The sequence below is a fragment of the Patella vulgata genome, chromosome 8 (assembly GCF_932274485.2).
Source record: "Patella vulgata chromosome 8, xgPatVulg1.2, whole genome shotgun sequence".
Taxonomy (NCBI): domain Eukaryota; kingdom Metazoa; phylum Mollusca; class Gastropoda; family Patellidae; genus Patella; species Patella vulgata.
Genome location: NC_065886.2, coordinates 46,158,941 through 46,173,188, shown reverse-complemented (window position 1 = coordinate 46,173,188; position 14,248 = coordinate 46,158,941). Strand labels below are relative to the sequence as shown.

Sequence of the window (14,248 nt, the reverse complement as noted above, 5' to 3'; positions counted from 1 at the left end):
CGTTATCGAAATGGTCGGGAAAAAACCACTGTCTTTGTCGGTTTTATGACATGTGCCAATGATTGGCCAATGTTCCGCAAAGAGTATCTGCATGAAAGACTAGTGCCGTCTGACGTCAACAGTTTGTTGATGTAACTATTAATCTTAGTTTTGATTGGTTGATTATTATCGATAGCCCGGAATAGGGCGCCGTCCATTGTAGTGATATTTATTAAATATAATAAACCTTTTTTGGTCTTTTCAAAACGTGACTCTTTAGTTTGATTTTTTTTTTCTCTCTTGTAAAGGTATTTATTCACATAATACGTGTTATACATACAGTACAGTCAATATCAGCGTTGACAAATAATTAAATTATTTTTATAAAGAGACATAATAAAATGGATGATTTTAAAAATACGAGTACTTTTATGATGGATTTTGGATTTCACATATTTACGGTAAAACATTAAAATCATATATGCATAATATTAAAATATTTGCCAATTTATATACAATACATAATTATTTCAAAATTTCTTAAGTGCTCATAAATCAAGTGTAACTGTTCCGTTTGATTCTATTTTTATTTATAGTTTTATGATTATGTGAAATTATGTATCTTCTAAAGGTCTGTATTAAAAACTGTACAAATTTATTGTTCCAAAATTTTACATATGTGGCTTCTTTACATATACACTTTTTAATAATAGTTAGTATCATACTTTGGTTTTAAAATCATTAAAGGTGCATTATGGGAGATTAGACAACGAGTTGACAGTTCTCACTATAGTAGTTACGAAATAGATAACGTAAATAGAATATGCTGAGAACTTCAATCAAATTGCTCCACTCTAAACCGAGATATTAGCTTTTAGCCGTTATTCATTTTTACGTTTAATTATTTCTCAAAAATATATTCCAAGCCACTAAATATCGCAGGCTAGCGATGGCATCGAGAGTTAATTATGGTCTGGATATGTTAATTAATGTCTAATTAATAATTTAGTTAACATTTCGTGCCTAAAAAAAGACCCGCAGTAGGCAGATTTAGCTCTTGCATAATGTATGTTTAAGAGTGAAAGCAGAATGTCATCCATTTTAAAGGTGTATTCTGGAATACAATCATCAGGATTTGAATGAGTATTTATTATGTCTTTCCAGCTATGTGGTATCGCCGCTTGGGTTATATTATTCTGTTTCCAAACTATATAACAGTTTATTTCTAGATTATATTTCTGACACACCTCTAAAATGGATTGATTGGTTATAAAGCCCTGTTTTGTGTAATACATGTATATGAATGCCACACTTTTCAAATAACTGAGTATACAGTTATTGTGTTTCCAAGAGACGGGTAAACTGGTTTAATTTAATAGCCCCACCCATATAATTTCAATCTGATTAAAACGCAGATCCTATTTCGTTTCGTTTCGTGTAGTTCAAAATTTCGTTTGCTTGTCATTACTACACTAGGATCTGGTGGAGTTATTATATAACAAGCGTTCTGAGTGATGTGGGGAATTAGCCAATGAAAAGGTCTGTTACGGCGAGTTTTTGGCACGGAACTGTGGGTAGCCCACTAGAAACATCAACGCTGATTGGTGAATCAAATGTTTGACGTCGTAGGGTCAAAAACCGATCGTATGACCTCTGACGCGACCTCCCACTACAGAGGCCATCGGAAGTATAAAAAAAACGAAACGAAACGAAATATAGATCTGCATTTTAATCAGACTGAAATAATTTAAATATATATTCGGATAAAATCTTCAATTCCTTTTATTTCTTCATTTTCTAAGACTCTGAAATAGAGGAAATATACACTCCTGTTTATGTTCTGTATTTAGTTGTAATAGGTGTATGACTTACTGTGTTATTGTCGTGTCATCAACTGTTAAACTGAATAAATCATAAAAGCAGATATACAATATAATGTATCACTTATAAAGTTAATAAGTATTTTTGCAACTTAACTTATCGTTAAGAGAAAGTCCCACCTTTTATTAAATGCGGAGATATCCAATTCTTTCATAATTTACAACCACGTGGTAGGAAGCACAGAATTGCAGAACCTAAAATAAATAACACTAGTTTCACCATTTACAGATTTGCAAAGTGCACTCCCTAAATTTAATACGTAGATCAACAAGCATGCAGACAGACGGGAAACATATGAAAATTTCGAGAAACATTCATCAAAAATAATGATTAAATTCCATTCTTTATCATGGATAAAATAACATCAAATATACACCTTCATGTTTTAGGATACACAAAGATTCACAAAAACGCTATGGTACAACATTTCAGTGCGAAAAATAGCAAAAAAGACGGTAAAAAGACGATGTTGTATGGACCTTTTCCGTATGAAAGCTGTTCGATACGTGCTGTCGTATCCTTGTGCCGTGACACGTATGAGAAATATACACACATTAGAGACTTTTGACAAGCGGAATTTTCCCATCCGTATCACGTATCCGTATCGTATACGTGATACGTTGCGTCAATGTAGTTTTAGAGTTTTGGCAGATTTTTGCGTAGCGTACGTGTGCGTCGATCAGCTGAGCTTAGTTCTATTACAGGATGATGGCAGATATCTACCAAGATCACCATCAGTACTAGTCAAGTGCCTATTAGAGCTGGGCTATTAAAAAAAAATTAATGTCGAATCTTATTTAAAATCTTCGATTTCGACTCGACTGCAATTGTTGATTTCACTAATGTATCATTCCAGAAAGTTTATACCTCTTTACCAGATTTGCAAGGTTCCGCCTCCCTAAATCACATCAAATATACAACTTCGTGTTCTAGAATACACAAAGATTCATTAAAAAGCTACGATACAACATTTCGGCGTCTAAAAGTAGCCAAAAAGACGGTAAAAGGACACGACAATGTTATCCGGACCTTTTACGCTTGCCAAAAGTCTCTATTAAGTAAAAACGTACACGTGAGTGAAGTCGAGATTATCCAGACTTGAGTGACACAAGACACTGTCACATTTTCTTATTAAAACTTTTAGTGTCATGACGAAGGATAAACTTTTGTGACACGGGGTATAGTGTCACACAATATTACTTTCAAAAAGGTATATGGCTTGAGCCATTTACTCAGGCGCGCCTTGATCTAGTTGTACCTACCATATCAAGAAAGGCTAGAGACCCCCACAACATCCTGACTTAAATATAATTCTTTACGCCATTTGAAAAATTCTTCAAGAGTTCTTAAATCGCTAAGCGGAACTGTTGATAAGGGGTCTGGCTTTTATACATTGTTTCTGTATAATTAATCATCATAAAAAGGTAATATTGTGTGTTATGGCCGCTATAACCAACTGTTTGGCCGTTATGACTAAAGTAGTGCCGTTTTGACCACACCTGGTTTTGACTGTTATGGCATAGGGCCGTTATGACCACATCCCTGTTATGTTTCACAGCCCCCAATGTCACTATATAGTTTCTAATTCACACGGAATGTGGGTTGAAGGAAATAAGAAATGGGGATTAGGAAGGCCGCTATTGACATTCGGAATCATTCAATTGCAAAATGCCGAGTTAGCTACTCATTTACGGCCATAATTTATGAAATCTTGAAAAGATTGCTGGTAAAAACGAAACATAAGCCGAATGTAGCTAAGTCGTCCGATGAGATCACGAAAGTTGTTGATTAATTTCTTTATTATTTAGCTGTGGGAGGAAACCGGAGAAAATCCATAAGGTTTAAGAGGGGACAAACTGAGGATCGATTAAACCACGTAACTGTCAGTGACCGACTTCATGGTTTAAAACGTACTAAAGCTTGATTAAGAAATCCAAATACCAACGCCAGATAATATCCCAGCCTGGATTCAAGCGGATTTAAACCAGCCTGTCATTAAACTTTCGAAAGCGACAAATGGCGGGATTATTGCACAGTGAGTAACATAAATCTATGAAATTTCAATTCTACATATCTTTGTAAATACTAAACGGAATTAAACCATTATTATAGGGCCTAGGTGGCTCAGTGAGTAAGACATTGGCTCGCTAAGCCGGAGGTCCCGTATGTTGGCCTTGTCAGTGGTGCAGGACAGAAGTCCTGACAAGGGGCAACGTATAGTCATTCTGATGGGACGACAAAACCGAGGTCCCGCGTACACATTAGCGTGCACGTAAAAGAAACATTGGGCAGTTGGAATTCGATTGAAGAATAGGACGTAGCGCCGCTGTCCGAGCAAAATTTACCTCAAATTTCAATTCATTCATTTCCTATTAGATATTCAACTTGCACAATATAGTAGTTTGCACACTTGTGATAATAATAAAGTTAGGAAGTAAGCCTCTTCATTTTTTTAGCTATTTTTGTTATAGCAATGATATTTTCTTTCAATCTGTTTAAGATAAAAGAAATATGTTTAATGAATAAAACTAGGAAAGATTGGCTTTTGTTCTGCAGTTGTTCCGTAACTGTTAAATACGCCGCCAGTTTTTGAGAACATTTGCAATGTTATAAACTGGCATAAAAGAGCTGTATAGTTCGAACATCTGAATTCTTGTATGGACAAATTGTCGCATGGTGTATTAAAGGTTGGCCACCTCTGGTTTAGTATAAAAATTGTTCAAGTTGTAGTCAAGCAACCATGACCCGGTCAGGTTTTAGACCAATCAATATATTACAGACATTCAAACAATATAACTTTTGCCTTGTAGATGATTTGTTTTTCTTTCAAAGAGAAGTTTCCTCAACAATATCAAATTACCTACCTGTATCAATATAAATAGAACTGTATATCCAATAAGCCAATTAACTGATGACATTAAGACTCCGTGAAAGGCATTGTAACATCCCTGTAAATACAAAATTAAGAAAACGTGCAATATTTTATAATCTATGAAATGAAATGAAATGAAATGAAATGAAATGGGGTTTAACGTCCTACTGTTCTTCTCCTATACTGGGCTAATGGAGACGGGCAAACGCCATACAGTGTGCTATGAGGGAAATTTTGCCCGGGCAGCGGCACTATCGCCTACTCTTATATCGAATTCCAACTGCCAATAATCTATGAAAATCAACTACTAAATAATAGTTTCAATAGCCATATAAAACTTATCATTTAGAGAATGTTTGTCTTTTGATTTTGACATGAATAATCAAATCAACGTATTTAAAATAAAATAGTAGGTGTATGAATAATAAGAAAGAAACTAGACAAATTGCAGTCATATTCTATATGAAGGCATCCTGGCATATTTAGCTTACATTTAGCTCCGCTTGAGAACAGACACTAAGCTAGTAGTTGACCGACATTTTAATTTCTAAATCGACGATTTTCGGATACCACAGAGTATTATATTCACACCATCTGAATACCTTATTTAGGAGTTTACCTTTTTCTAAACAAAGGCTGCAAGGGAGGTGCACCTAGCCGGGCAGAATAATAACGTATCAATGGTTATGTCTTCTCTCTCCAGAATGATATACCCATATTAAAGTAATGTCCCATACAAATTAGTCAGATTTAATAGTTTTTATTTAATATTTATAGTTTATTATTTAATAGCTGTACTAACCTCAGTCTGAGAATTAGAATTAGTTGCATTGTTTTCACAGTTTAGTAAGGTTTTTCCCCCAGGTTCGATCTTACAACATGCTGGTGGTATCTTCACGTTAACCCCTTTATAAATCATAGTTACATCATCAAAATCGTCTTGTTCATTTATTCCACAACAGTCCAACTGAAATTAATTATATAAAAAAATGATCAAATACAAAACAGATAAATACAGCATCATGGTACATTTTATATAAAGTTAAACATGCATTATGCAAGAGCTTAATCTGCCTATTGTAGGTCTTTCTTTAAGCCTGAAATGTTATATAGACTATTAATTAGACATTTATTAACATGAAAAGACCTTAATCAACTCTCGATGTCATCTTATGTGGCGGATTGTCACTGGATTTGAATTATATCTGCTGTTCAACGCTCACTGATGATTAAATCAAAAAGTGGATAATCGAGACTATGTTTTTTATCGTACAGAATTTAGTAATGATGACCGAGGCTTGGCCGAAAAAATCAATCTCTAATATCTCGAGAAAATTCATCGGGGTTTTCCGGCGTGGTTTCCCCTGATCAGTGGTACAACAGGACAGTGGGCCTGACAAGGGACAACGTATAGTCGTTCGGATGGGGAGAAAAACAGAAGACCCGCGTACACATTGACGTGCACGTAAAAGGTCCCGGACACAATTTCCCTCATAGCACACTATGGAGTATGCCCATCTTCATTAGCCTAGTCGAGCAGATCGGAAATTTCATGGAAATTAATCAAGCAACACCGAATTCATAGACCTTAATTTTTGTGATTAGGAAAACATAGCTGTTTCATACACCTATATTTCTGTCTATTAAGAAACCATAGCAGTTTCATAGATCCTTATTTTTGTGATTGAAGAAAACAGAGTATTTTCATGAATGATTTATTGATATTTTGCATATGAAATATCATATCCTCAACATTTACAGGAGTATCAATCAGGATTTCTGCGCAAACATTCAACAATTCATCAGTTACTTGAAATTTAGATCTCAATAATGAATGCGCTGTAGAACAACGAAGTTAGTTGTTTTGTTTTCAGTGACTTCTTGTAATTATGGAATTAAGGGAAATATTCTAAACTGATTCGACAGTTACGTTAAATGAAGGAAGCGACGCGTAGTGTTTAAAAAGCCTTCTTCCTCACTGTGTGACGTTTTTGATGGTGTTCCTCAAGGGTCTGTTTTAGAACGTCCATTGTTCTTGATATATATTAATGATATAGCTGAAAACCCTTTGGCAGTAGCTAGGTTGTTTTGGCACAATCATTACATTCTTTACAGATTCTTAAACAATCACAGGGTTAGCAACGATGTTATGGGACACAGCCATGGTTCTCTTTGGGAAAGGGTCAATCATGCAATATCGGCCCATCACCATTCGTTGAACTTAGCTTGAGGGATGAATCAGAATTCCTCAGATTCAAATTTCAGAGATCGATCCAAGTAATGACGAGGCGTCTTGTAGCAGTTGTTAAACAAGATACTGATCAAATATTTGGACTTATAAGTCAATATTCTTCAGTTTCGTGAACCAGATGTGTGCATGAAACTGACAGCTAAGTCATATGCTACATAAATCTTGAGGAGGTCAAATATGTATGACGAAAGGAGAAAGCGAATTGGAAAAACGTCTAATTTCAACCAAACTGTTGCCAATGCAATTAAACTAGGTGTTATTTTTGTTCCGTTTATCCGGTTGATCATTCTATTAACATCGGTAGATATGTTTAAGGAAAATGCTTTCTGTGCATATTATACTATTCAAAAGTCACTATAGAACCTAACAGAAGAAACATTTCCAGTTACATGTGACGCCCAAACGCACCAATAGCTACCGCATGGAATGCAGGTGATGCTTGGGATCATCATGGGGGTCCAACCCAAGATTTGCACGACTCTGACTTTGAATGTTACAGTCATTGTGGCATTGAATTCCAGGGTGGAAACATCAGTTTAATTGTTTTAGTGACCAGAAAACAAATTTCGATATGCGTCGGCTTACCCAAAATGAAAGGTTACGTGCCCTTGGCATGCTACAGATCGGCACAACACAGGCGGTTGTGGCGCGGACGATGAATGTTTCTCAGTCTGTCATAAGCAGGCTATGGTCCAGATACCGTGATACACAATCTGTACAGGACAGACCACGCTCAGGTCGACCAAGGGCGACAACTCAAGCCCAGGATCGATTTTTCCGTACCTTGGCTTTGAGAAATCGTGTCATCACAGCAAATCAGATCAGCGCTCGTCTTCAAACAGACACTGGTGTGAGAGTGAGTGGCCCAGACGATTCGGAATCGACTGCATAGGGGTCACCTTCGCGCCCGACGTCCTCGCGTGATCCCTTGTTTGAGAGATCATCACATTCAGGCAAGACGTCGTTGGTGTAGGGATCGTCAACACTGGGATAATCGACGCTGGAGCAATGTGATGTTTTCAGATGAGTCAAGGTTCACTGTTGATTTTTTGGACAGACGTAAGAGGGTGTGGCGTCGTCGAAACGAGCGCTTCCAAGACGTTAACGTCATCAGACATGATCGATTTGGGGTGGTTCTGTTATGGTGTGGGGAGGCATCACTGTTGCTGGAAGAACGGCTTTACATGTTGTTGCAGGGCGTGTTACAGGCCAGTACTACCGGGACAACATCTTGGCAGTCCATGTTGTGCCGTTCGCACGACGTCATGGCCGCCGTTTCATCTTCCAGAATGACAACGCAAGATGTCACAGGGCCAGGATTGTTACAGGTTACCTCCAACAACAGAACATCACCACATTACCTTGGCCAGCACTGAGTCCCGACGTCTCCCCCATCGAGCATGTCTGGGACATGCTTGGACAGAGGTTACGTCAACGTCAACAACGTCCTGCCAATGTCCAAGAACTTGCTGCTGCGTTGCAACAGGAATGGGACAATCTGGACCAAAATGACCTTAGACGTCTCATTAGGAGTATGCCACGTCGGATCAATGCTTGTTTGGCAAACAGAGGAGGATTTACCCGTTACTGACTTGGTTGTGATGCTGTGGTTACTTTGCTGTTTGACCCCGGGTATCATTTTACCCTTATAATGGTCAGTCTGTGCCTTACTTAGTCTAACGATCATTTGGAATAAATCGATGAATGTGAACTTCATTTCATTTTGTCATTTGTTTCTTCGTCAGTTTCATTAGGTGACTTTAATAACACTTAAAAATCAAATATCCCCTACTTTTTTTTAATAGTATATTATGACAATAGCATAATAAAAGTGCGTGCATGCTGCGTTTGTGGTGACAGAACGTGTCAGGATAGTCAAAGCATTTTAAAATACGTTTCTGTATCATGAGGTTTAATTGGTTGAAATTATAAAGAAATTTCTTGATATCAAGATCAGGTGGGGTAGACGGAAAATGAAATGGAACGAAATGTTGTTGTAATTAGACTAATTAAATTGTTAGCGACACCTTTAGCCCAGACTTAATGGTAACATCACCTATGTTTATTCGTTGCTGCTATTTGGCTTAAATAGAACCATCATAACGACCCCTCTCATTATTTCACGAATATGCTAGTGATGTGTTAATTCTTATTTCTATTGCACGAGTACATATAATTTCAAATTTTTGACTTTGATATATGAAAAAGTTGTCTAATGGAACCCTGTTGTAATTTTTATATTCTTTAGAAAGGTAGTTGATAATTATGTGCTGTCATGCAATAAAACTGATTGTATTAAAATTTGTTTAGCCTATCCCTGTTTATACAGGCTTCACTTTTCTATTACTATTACCTAATTCCTAAACTCCTGGAATTGCAAAGGTTCTCTCAATTTCACAAATTTTCAGGTAAATGCAAATCTCCTACACTAGAATTTCATATAAATAGGCTAGTGCTCAACCTTCGGACAGGAAGTAGCGGCGAATTAAATAATATAAATTTTGTTTTTTAAAGGATCATTAACATTTGTTCTTCACCCTATAGTTGAAATGCACTTATTCTTTGTCGTGGACAGACAAAATATCATTATTTGAAAAAAGTTGGAAAAGACTGTGCCTTATTTTACAATTTGATTGAACATCAAAACTAAATATAATTTAAACAATTTTGATGCATTTTATTTCTGATGTTAAAGTTCAATAATATCTGAAATATTTTCGTTTATAGCGGAATGAACAACTTGACCAATCAAATTATCACTAGAGATTAACAAGACCTTGTTTTCGTGAGCGGTCGCGGGAACTAAAACACAAATTAGCTGCATCCACCACAATTAAATATAATACACCTGTCAACAGATTCCTATGAACAGATTCTGGCGCATCACAACGTTAATAGAAAGTTTGTTAACATACATTATTACAGTTCAGTACACATGTCAGAGACAAAAAACGAAACGTAATGCAAGCTTTTTTAGATTTACAAAGCTATCGAATTAGACTTTATACTACTTACCCCAAGCATCAGTATATTCATTGTGGCAGAGAAATCATCAGAACCATTCACATTATAATGTTTTAAGTTGTTTAACAAATCATTTCTACTGGCATCATGGATCTAGAAGAAAATAAAAACCATTAGTCCCAGTCTACTGTCAATAGAACGTCCATTATGCAATTCTCTATTATTGGGTTATCCTTGGCTAAAATGGCCTGGTAAACTTTAAGGAAACCGCCGAACTATAATTTCACAAATAAATGCAAGTGTAAACTATGTAAATCATCAGAAACGCATAAAATCATGCGGAATCGTGAATTTCAATTTCTTCTGCTATCAACGTATGGAATCATTATCCCCTCTACGGGGAGTAGAAAGAAACCGTTCGTTTTAGCTTTTGGTTCAAAATTTAGTTAGCTATGCAGACTCATCAAACCAGTAAATAATGGTATCAGATTAACTGGAATAAATAAGCATACCCCCAATAGTTATATATACCCTGGCTCGCTAGTCTGGAGGTCGGGTGTTCGATCCCTGCATATGCCGAGAAAGTTCACCCAGATTTTCCGGTTTGGTTCCCCCTTGTCAGTGATGCACGACGGAGGGCCTGACAAGGACAGCTGTCTAGTCATTCGGATGAGACAAAAAACCGAGGTCCCGTGTACACATTGGCGTGCACGTAAAAGATCCCTTGGCAGTTAGAATTCGATATAAGAGTAGGCCGTAGTGCCGCTGTCCGGGCAAAATTTCCCTCATAGCACACTGTATGGCGTATGCCCGTCTTCATTAGCCCAGTTCGGAGCAAAACAGTGGGACGTTAAACCCCATTTCATTTCATTTATATATACTCAAATATAATAAAATAGTTGACCATTTTGGACCATTACCATCAACCGAATTATTGAAATAAAATTATACCAGATGTTAGTCCCGAAATGACCTGTGGCTTGTGTTGAGTGAACGTTAAACCCAATTTCTACATGAAAATATTGTTATGCTACCCTAGACGTTGACTTCATATTTTGAAATACGCTTAGTAATTAGTGATATTAATTCATGAAGTCTAAAACTTACTGGTGATGATGCTGGTATTACTAAACTAGCGACTGTTATTTCTGCTATTATCATAGCCAATATCAACACATTAAACTGAAAATATAAGAATATTTTTAGCGACATAACAGTAATAAACAATCCTTGTTCGCCTATTACTAACTTTGATATTAAATATGACAAAATGGAGTTGGTTGACTCTAATAAATTAGTGAATAACAATATGAATTTCATTTGGGCAGGCGTATACTTACCAGCACCAACAGTGGCAATGATTTACAGGCACCTGCACATGCAATTACAGTCAGAATGACCAACACGAGTCCCACGAAGATCAGTGACATTGCAACATTATATGTAAAATCATATAATTCGAGATTGTCTGGTACTGTGGAATTCTGATTGATCTCTTTATATATATCTTTAACTGTGTCTGTAAAATATTTGCCCAGGAAAGGTTTTTTTAAAAAGAACCTTACATAAAGACCAAATCCAAACATTGTAAAACCAACAATCTGAAAAATTAAAATAAAGAAGAGGTAAATTAGGGGACGCTTGACTCTATTTAAAATCTTAAATGGGTCTAAATGCATATAAAGTGTATATAAAGTGATCTATATTCAATTTTTAAAAATATATTGTAATTTCGAATCAATTATGTTCGGTGATACACGCGAAAAGTCCAAATTGAACTGAAGTCGTTTACGCCTGCTTAGTCCATTCTAAAAGTTTTTTTTACACGCCCACATTTTCCATGGTGACGTATATTTTCGTGTCCGCCCGTACACATTTGGTTTGTGGACACCCTAAGGTCACATTTTTTTTAATCAGATTTTGACGAAACTTGAAATATAGGTTTATATCCGAACGATCTCTGTTACTTAATGGATTATGACCCTGACGTTTTAAGCTTTTGGGCACTCTAAAAGTAACAATTTTTATCCGAAATCTGATTAAGAGTAACATCTAATTTTTTTTTTTTAGCTGTTCAAGTTATCAAAAATCATACAAAATACATAGACTTGTTCAGCCGGAGACCTTAAGCTGTGTATAAACTTAAAGTCAACCGAATGATAACTAGGTATTTATTCAAAGAAAAGACACTTATAGAATTTCTCTGAATTTCACAAATAATAGATTGATAAACGGCGTTGAATGATTTGTTCTGTTTGACTTAATAGCCAAACGGCCTTGCGTATTGATAAGAAGATCTTGTTATCTATTATTTACACATTCTTAAAATAATAATTTTTTACCTTATCCGACATTATACTAGAACCTTTCGATAACTGCCATTGAAATCTATTAAAACTGAAAACTTTTTAAATTGAAATTTTAAAAAAATATCAAAACAAAATTTCCTGTTAGTTATGTACTGCAATTTATAGCCATATTTTGACAAACATTTTCTAGCAGTAACAGCTAAGATTTTAATAGAGTAGTGGTAGAGGACGTAACATGACTTCAAAGTTAGATATTCGTGAATTTTGGCAGACTTGGCGGATATTCCATAAGTTAGAAGGTTGTGCTTTTTGGCGTTTGTAAAATGCAGCCTTTAAATACCAATTTAAGTTAATAGACTTGGTTAAGTAGAAAAATTAAGTATTTCCTGGATTATGGTCGCTGGATTATGGCCGCTGATTGAATAAAAAAAATCGCGTTTTTATTCTGGCGAAACCTGAAATTTGTGTTAATATCCCAAAGATCTCGGTTCCTGTCGATATTGGCGTGTATATGTAAAATAGCGTTTTTAGCCGGTCATCTTTCGCAAATGTGGGCGTATCTTGAATTGAAATATATAACCCTTAAGCAATTAATTCGGGTGAATTCGAATTTCATGAAATACTCGATGATAATGTCTCAATCATTTATACAAGGAACTTAAAATCTGAAAAAAACAACTTACCATTGATAATATGTTAACTAATACAAGAAAACATCTAATGATAGCATGCGCTGAAGAATTTACAGCCCTCCCTTTCCCCATTTCTAACGCTTGATAGAATTATTTTCAGTTCAAACAAATTCTAGGAAATCAGAGCTTGTCTCGAACAACTAGACTTTTATGGCCAAAGACCACCAATGTTATCCCCATTGACTTTCATGTTAATTCTCGTTTATTAGACCGGCTCTAACTCTTCTCCAGAATTTTGTTCGGTAGAACGATTTCTACCACAGACGGAGCAACATGTGGCAACCTCTTGCCCAGAAGCACGTATGAGATTCATCAGGAAAAACTTGAGATACACAAACTGGAAATAGAGACAAAAAACAGGCAATTTTCCGCCCTACATTTCAACCTAACCAACCTCTTAACCCTTGTATCCTTCCGCCTCAAAATCACGAATGTTCACTAAAACCTGGCGGAAAATGTATATTCAAACCCTTTTCTTTAATTCTACACCAAAAAGTCAAAAAAGATCGCTATGCAAAAGGGGGGAAAGAGAGAGAAAGACTTAAAATAACTTTCGCCCTTGTTTCGTGACGGCGTAGGAATAATTGGTGAACTGGGTCCTTGTATGCAAACGTAGACATATATCAATAGTATTAGTATTGTAGCTGATTGTGGCTGATGTACCTGATGTAAACTCACGCTGCTTTCATAACCCGAAATTACAACAGCATTGAGTCGACGATACTACAAAATAAACTTACCTTATTATCGCTTGATTGTGAATGGTAACGTCGTGTTATCGACTTATGACCGTAGTGTCTTTCTACATAATTTTGTCAGTACTCTATTTGAAATACTGTACACCATACAAGAAGCTGGATAGAAGATGAGTATAAGCAATGCTGGAACAAAAGAGATTTAGGAACAATGTTTATTAATTTAGAATATCTCCTTTCTCAAAATAATGAAACATTGTACTAACAAAAGTAAATAATTCTCGATATCATTCAAGTTACCTTGAAATACAACAGCAAAATTAAGGCTAGTTAGCTAGGTTAATTCCTCGAATCAGTGACTTTGATTTTTATGTATTTTGTGATATTTGATTTTTATGTATTTTAAAAAATGTATATTTTATGGATTATATAGTTTATTTTAAATGTATATATGTTTATTAAAGACGGCGAATGAATAATCCCCTAATAAGCATAAATCAACCTTGACGCTGATGGGTGTCAACAGATTACAATCCATGTTATATAATTGTATATTTATATCAAAGAGCTTTATTTATTGTTTATCTAAAAGTAATTAAGTAAGA

General features: G+C 35.7%; 1 long non-coding RNA gene across 1 annotated transcript; it reads right to left on the bottom strand.

The window, feature by feature from the left end:
* Window positions 1–339: 339 nt before the first annotated feature.
* Window positions 340–13,074, bottom strand: LOC126829562 (uncharacterized). The gene is made up of 8 exons (XR_008789039.1): window positions 12,940–13,074; window positions 11,288–11,548; window positions 11,055–11,129; window positions 9,999–10,100; window positions 5,535–5,699; window positions 4,725–4,808; window positions 1,980–2,054; window positions 340–1,784 (listed from the first exon to the last, which is right to left on the bottom strand). It is a non-coding gene; the product is annotated as an uncharacterized LOC126829562 (long non-coding RNA).
* Window positions 13,075–14,248: the final 1,174 nt, after the last annotated feature.